At 52.0% G+C, this 6,000-nt stretch overlaps 1 protein-coding gene across 42 annotated transcripts in view; it reads left to right on the top strand.

Moving 5' to 3' along the window:
- Window positions 1-5,179: 5,179 nt before the first annotated feature.
- MADD (MAP kinase activating death domain) overlaps window positions 5,180-6,000 on the top strand; it is a 2,081,072-nt gene continuing 2,080,251 nt past the window's right edge. For 41 of the 42 annotated variants that reach the window (XM_069623145.1, XM_069623139.1, XM_069623144.1 and 38 more), the window contains exon 1: window positions 5,180-5,269. The gene's annotated coding sequence lies outside the window, so the exon portion shown is untranslated. The remainder of the gene's footprint in view (window positions 5,270-6,000) is intronic. The other variant, XM_069623116.1, reaches the window with a different exon arrangement.

Below are 6,000 nucleotides of genomic sequence, written 5' to 3'. Positions count from 1 at the left end.
AATGGAGGCTGGGCCAGTATAAACTGAGCACACCCACACACCCCCCCCCCCCCACAGGTGGAGGCAATGTAGACTGGCCAGTACAAAAGGAGCACACCTACACACCACACCTCTTCCCACACCAAAATGCTACCACTAGCTGTTGCAATCATGGCGCTGGAGGACATGCCTATACTGCTACAACTACAGCAACAACAGCAACAACAACAACAACAACTACAGCAGCAACAACAGGTAGCACAGAGGAGACGCAGGAGGAGAAGGAGGGTGAGACAGGCCCAGCAATTACCACCAGCACAGCCACCAGTGCCTCGTAGGCAGCCACCAATCCCTCGCACCAGACCCAGCCCATTTAACCTAACCCCTGAGCAGATCCACACCCTGTACTGGTTGGACCGTGACACCATCACCACCATAGTGGACATGATACAGAACAACATTGCCAGCCACATAGAAATACGCACTGCCATCCCCCACTACTAAAGGTGGTGTCTGTGCTACACTTCCTGGCCCCAGGCACCTACCAACACACAGTGGGCCAGCTGCATGGCATTTCACAACCACTATTTTCACGCATGCTGAACCAAGTGCTGGATGCCCTCCTGAAACACACAAGCACCCACATATCCCTACCACGGACTGCCCAGGAGATAGCTGAAACCAAAGTAAGCTTGCATGCACTGGCAGGCATGCCCAATTGTGTTGGTGCCATCGACTGCACCCATGTGGAATTGGTAGTCCCCCATGCCATAGAGGTGGTGTACCGCAATCGCAAGCAATACCACTCCATCAATGTGCAAATGGTATGTGACTCCTGCAAGATCATCACCCATTGCTGCGCCCGATTTCCTGGATCCACACATGATGCCATGGTACTGCGCAAATCCACGCTACCCCGTCACATGCAGCGACATGCTGGGCCACGTGCCTGGCTGCTTGGTGAGTTGCACAACTGTCCCATGGCTGTGCTGTGGGGTACTGATGTGTGCGGATGCAGAAGGGGGGCCTACTGCACCTGGGTGGGAAAGGGGGGGAATAGTGCACTAGGGTGGGAAAGGGGGTGGGGGGAATAGTGCACCTGGGTGGCAATAGCCAGTGAGTGGAGAATGCATGCAGAGTTAAACACTCCTCACCTGAACCAGCCAAACGGAACATAACACATCACTGGGCCACATATCACAAATAATGCATATGGATGACAACAAGTAAGAGGCACAATCAGGCCACCATGGTGATGGCAAGCAATGCATGACTGAACAGGATGGCAACTGCGGCAATGTGGCTAGTGTGACCATGCATAGTGAAGAATATACAGCATGAATTGGAGGCTAAACATTGTCGCGCTACCACAGCACATCTTCCTCAGCATGCATGATTACACCCTGCATCATCTATTTAACCCCATCCAGTGTACCACACCTCATTACAGTATACATTGCATCTAGGTGACTATTTTGTATACGCACAGGGACATGTGCATGCCCACACCAAATAGTTGCTGCCATGACTGTGCTCCCTGAAGGTGGCAGTTCAGAGTGACACACACCTATTTGTATCTGCTTGCAGGTGATGGAGGATATCCCTTGCGGCCGTGGCTACTTACCCCTGTGCGGAACCTGCAGAACAGCCATGAAGAGGAGTACAATCGTGTGCACGCTCGTACCCGTGTTGTGATTGAGCAGACCTTTGGCCTGTTGAAGGCGCGGTTCCGCTGCCTAAGCAGGTCTGGTGGGGCACTCCTATATAGGCCTGAGAAGGTGGCAAAGATCACCATGGCCTGTGTCATGCTGCACAACATGTGCGTCCGGAGGAATGTACCACTGCCACTTGACATTGACGTGCATGGGCCGGGTGAGGATGAAGGGGATGGAGACGGAGGCGAAGGAGCCCCCCGGCCAGTACGTGATGCACGGGATGTCCATGCTGTACGCCAAGCAATAATCGACGAATACTTTTGAAACGCAGGGACCATGAAAGCAATGTGCTACTGACACACTGGCTGCATGTGGACATGCACACTTGTTTTGTTAGAAGTTCGCCACTGTACACCATCACACATTAAATGTACATGCACAAAATGAAGTATGTCCTGCTCTTGATTTTCTTGCAAACGGGTGTATTTTTCAGACATGTGATAATGTAAACATATTCCCCTCACAACCCCCAGTGAACTCCCTCACCCAACCTACAAACCCCAGAAATATCCCAGTGAACTCCCTCACCCACCCTACAAACCCCAAAAATATCCCAGTGAACTCCCTCACCCACCCTACAAACCCCAAATTTCCCCAAATGTACACCAAACACTGTTCCCTTGACCAACGCCCATTTGTCTATTGGCATTGTCTACCCACTCTACTTCTTAGCTATTTCGGGATCAGGGGGTGCCATGTCCAAGCGCCGTGCACTCCTCTGCGTCATCCGCACGGGGCTTGATTGGGCTGAGGTCGAAGGGGTTGTGGCAGTGGAGGTGTCAGTGGCCGGTCCCATGCCTGCCCCAAGGTGTGGGTGCTGCATTTGAGGCAGGTTTGACATCAGGGCTTGCGTAAGTGCCCCCAGACACTCCCTCATGGCAGTTGTGGATGCCTCAACAGCAGCAGTGTTAGCAGCGATGGCTGTAGCAATGGCCCTCATGGAGTCATTACTATCAGCAATTTGTTGGCGCATTAGTTCAAGCATCGACTCCTGTTGTGCCTCAACCCTTGACAGGCGAGCCTCGACGGAGTCGTTGGCAGCAGGAGTGCTGGTGGCCGGGGTGGTGGTAGGCAGGGTGGAGGTAGGCAGGGTGGTGGTAGGCAGGATGGTGGATGGCACTTGCGTGGGGCCCACATCCAGGCCACAGTCCTCCTCAAAGAGGCATATGTCAGACTCTCCAAGGTCCGAGTCGTGGAGGCATGGGTGGTCGCTGCTCTCGGCCTCTGTAGGGGGGGGCTGGTAATGGGGCTTGGGGTGGGTGTGGTGGACATGACTGTGTCACCCTTGTTCTCCACATCAGCATCCGCAACGTCCACGGTGGATGGCGGAGTGGGAATGGAAACGCCTCCCACTGTTGTGGGTGGCTGCTGCTGGACTCTGGCTGCAGGTGTTTCCTGCTGGTATTCTGCCCGGTGTGGCACACTGCCTGTTGGTCTGGGCAGTTTGTGGGGCTGGAGGGTGGCGGTGGCCCTGGTCCCTTGCCGTGAAGTAAATGCACTTGCACCCCTGTGCTGCCTGCCATCTTCCTCATCGGTGCCTGGGGGATAGAAGAGATGCAGGCAATCAGTGATGGTGTCACATGGCAGCGATAATCTATTGCACTGTGATATGTTCATACATTCATGCATCCAATTCTTACAGGGGTGTGGCATTTGGTGTTCTGCGGGGGCATGTGAGCAATCAATGCATGGCTGGTGGCATGGCATTGGTATGGTGTCTGTGTGGTGAATTACATGGGCACGGTCGAGTCATGTTGCACATGTGTTGGGAATGGGATTGGCACTCAGCATGCATTTGTGTGTGGCAGGGTGTGGCACACATTCTTGACTGGATATGTTGATGTGGGTCTGGGACATGCATTGCCTTGCCTAGTCTCACTCCCACGTCACTTGTGCCACATCATGATTTACCCTACAGGGATGTGATGGGTCACTTACCTTCTTCTGGGGATGATGCAGCGCCCACCTCCTGCTCTCCGATTCCCTCTATGGACTCGGGATCTATAAAGGTACTGGCTGTCTCCTCCCATGGAGTCAACTTCACTGGTCAGTGTGGCCCCCTGCCTGTCGCCATGGCAACCCTCCTGTTGTCTGCCAGGATCTTCCTCACCCTGAGGTGGAGGTCATCCCACCGCTTGCGATAGTCGCGCACACTCCTTGGGGTGGTTCCCACTGCCGACACCCTCTGTGCGACCTCCTGCCAGACTTCCTTCTTTTTGGTCTGGGCTGCATGCTTCATGTCGGTACTCCTGATGGTGTCCGCATGCTGGGCCAGGGTGTCAGCGAGCATACTAAGCTCAGCGTCTGAAAAACGCTGTTTGTGCTTCCTGGGGTTCATCTTCCTGGTTGCCTTGGACGTCCTGGTTATTTTCTGCCACAGCACAACACAAATGGACTGGTGGTTGGGGAGGATGGCAATGGATTGTGTTTTTAAAGTTGGCCGCCGGCACATTTCCCGTTCCAGCGTGATGACGTAATTTCCGGGTCCGTTTTTTGCGAACACGGTATTACCATGGTGGTATTACCATGCCGGTATTTAGGGGTTGGTATGAGGCGGTACCGCTATGGGCGGGTCCCGCGATGCCGGTATAGGGGAGTTGGAGGACCTTTAGCAGCATGGCGGTATTGCCAGTACCGGCATGGAGGAACACGCGTGCTCGCGCACTCGTAATCACCTGCTAATAGCGGGTTCATACGAGCACGAACCCCCACATTCCGGCATGCCGGTAATGAACCCGCTTTTACTGGGCTACTCGTAATGAGGCCATTTGTGTATAGGCGCTATATAAACTATCATATCATATCAAACTCATATTCCATGCATACACTTAAAATAGCTCCTTTTTTCCTACAAGAACCGTTCAGTCTGTTTTTTTCTGGTAATTCATTTGCTAGGGACCATTGCGAGCCAGTCCTGGATTTTTTTTCCTGATGACTCCGGTATTTTCGTTTTTCAAATTTGTATAAGCCTACAGGTCCCAGGATGGAATGCGAAAAACCAGGACACACCATCTTGGCATATTTTTGTTAGTCTAATAAAAAGCATCAAACTTTGGACTTTGTGTGATTTTAAAACTGTATCAGTAGGACTTCAAATCTGTATTCCTAATATTAAATCCGAAATCTACATTTCCAGGTATTTTTTTAAAATAGACAATCCATAAACTTTTTTTTAAATCCTTGATGCGTTCACTACAAAGAAAAATATCTGTGGAAACCTTAAATAATGTTACAGTAGTTTAAAAAATCGATAATGTATTTTGCAGTTGAAAACGTTCCTGCATGCTTAAATGGGTGTTGGCTCATTTAAGACGGTAAACACGAATATTTTCAACACTAATTATAATTGCATCTGCATGCATGGGAAATCTTCAGACCAACAATATAGCTGATGTCCGCACACCATCCACTTCATAAACGCTTTCAATTTTCATCCGAACTCTGTGCCCAAATGCACCCATCCTTTCCCATAGAGCTCTGCGCTTGTCGTCACTTCCGGTGCGAGCTGCCGGAAAAGGCACTGACAGCTGCGAAGGAGTCAGCGTATCCCGGCCCCAGAGGCAGAGATGGAGAAGGTGAGATGCGAACGCTGACAATTGGATGTCATCGGAAAGCGTGCAGAGGCAACGGCAGCCCAATAGCTACGGCGTTGCAAGGCTGGGGTAGCCGCGAGGCTGGGTGGGAGGATGAGCGTTTGCAGTTATCTCTCCCATTGCTCTGCAGCATATCCCACCCCCTCCTGCGCTGTCAGAAGATGCAGCTCTCTGTGCAGTTCACATTAATCCTTAGGCTCCCTCGCCCGCTGTCGAAGGCTGCAGTTTACGGTGCACTGTACAATAATCCTGCCCTGACAGCCCGAAACCCCACCTCAGTTAATCGGCGCTGCTGTCAGGGGATGCAGCTCTTTGGGCATTGACCTGCAGTCGCAGCATTTGCCAGCACTCTATCGCTGTGCGGTATACACCCCCGCACAACCGCCACCCCGTTCAGAAGCGACAGCTCACTGTGCATATCATATTAATCCTGCAGTTGCACCCTGCCTCCCCGATCCTATCACCGTTAAGTACTCTGCTATCGGTGGGTGCACCTCTATATGCCTCTTACATTAATGTTGCAGTGACATCCTGCAGTTTATCACTGTCTAGTATATTCTCCTGCTGTAACTAAGCATACGCAGCTCGGTGTGCCATATCAATCTGCAACCCCCACCCCATCCACATTTTATTACGCCCCATACCCGCCAGATGATGCAGCTAATTGTGCCCGGTCATTGTGCAGCAGGCGTGCAAGACCAATGGGGTAATTT

The sequence above is a fragment of the Ambystoma mexicanum genome, chromosome 11, assembly GCF_040938575.1.
Source record: "Ambystoma mexicanum isolate Mex_15411 chromosome 11, UKY_AmexF1_1, whole genome shotgun sequence".
Taxonomy (NCBI): domain Eukaryota; kingdom Metazoa; phylum Chordata; class Amphibia; order Caudata; family Ambystomatidae; genus Ambystoma; species Ambystoma mexicanum.
Note: the sequence above shows the minus strand (reverse complement) of the source record. Positions and strands in the feature narration are given on the sequence as shown.